At 40.4% G+C, this 738-nt stretch overlaps 1 protein-coding gene across 1 annotated transcript in view; it reads right to left on the bottom strand.

Moving 5' to 3' along the window:
• The window catches only part of LOC119585387 (eIF-2-alpha kinase GCN2-like), a 109,563-nt gene that overhangs the window by 66,523 nt on the left and 42,302 nt on the right, over positions 1 to 738 (bottom strand). The window lies entirely within an intron of this gene.

Below are 738 nucleotides of genomic sequence, written 5' to 3' on the forward strand. Positions count from 1 at the left end.
AGGAAAATCATGGAAAATCAAGAAAAATCCACCAGCACGGAACTACACTACTACCTAATACCTAATAACTACAGTTCCTCTGCTTAAGTAATTGGCTCAGTGTTGACCCGAGACAGACAATGATAAATGAATCCCCTTCGCCGCGGTCCTGCGTTGCGTGGAACCGTTCATTATGGCAATTTGCAACAAACCTTGTCAACAGTGGCCTTCTTCCGTGTCCATTGCAACGGTAATGGGTTTCTTTCATGAGTTATGGTTGATCATGGCGCATAATGGTTCTGTGTTGCACATATGGTCATATTTTCTCTCTTTGATAAACAATATTGTTGTTAGCAATATATATAAAAAAAGGAAAACGATAAATATATAAAAAAGACAAGAAAAATAAGAAAAAAAAACGAAACGAAACAATATAAACTCAAAAACAAACACCAATCGAAAAAAAGAAAAAAGAAAACTCCCCTCTTCCTTGCCAACACACTTACACACACATACACATCACTACGTAATAAAACTAACTACAGTCCATACGAGCATAACACCTAGGTCTAAACAAAGTCCCGGCTGTCATAAGTAAAGTAAACAAGGCGGCAAAATACTCGGCTGCAGAGACCTGGATTACCTCAGGTGTTAACGGCGCCTGTAATAAGCGCACCAGGCCATTGCGCGGTCAATAGTGGCTGCTCGCCAATTACGTGGCCGCGATAATTGAGACCACCGCTTATCTCGTTCACTATT

Source organism: Penaeus monodon, chromosome 19 (assembly GCF_015228065.2).
Source record: "Penaeus monodon isolate SGIC_2016 chromosome 19, NSTDA_Pmon_1, whole genome shotgun sequence".
NCBI classification, from domain to species: Eukaryota; Metazoa; Arthropoda; class Malacostraca; order Decapoda; family Penaeidae; genus Penaeus; species Penaeus monodon.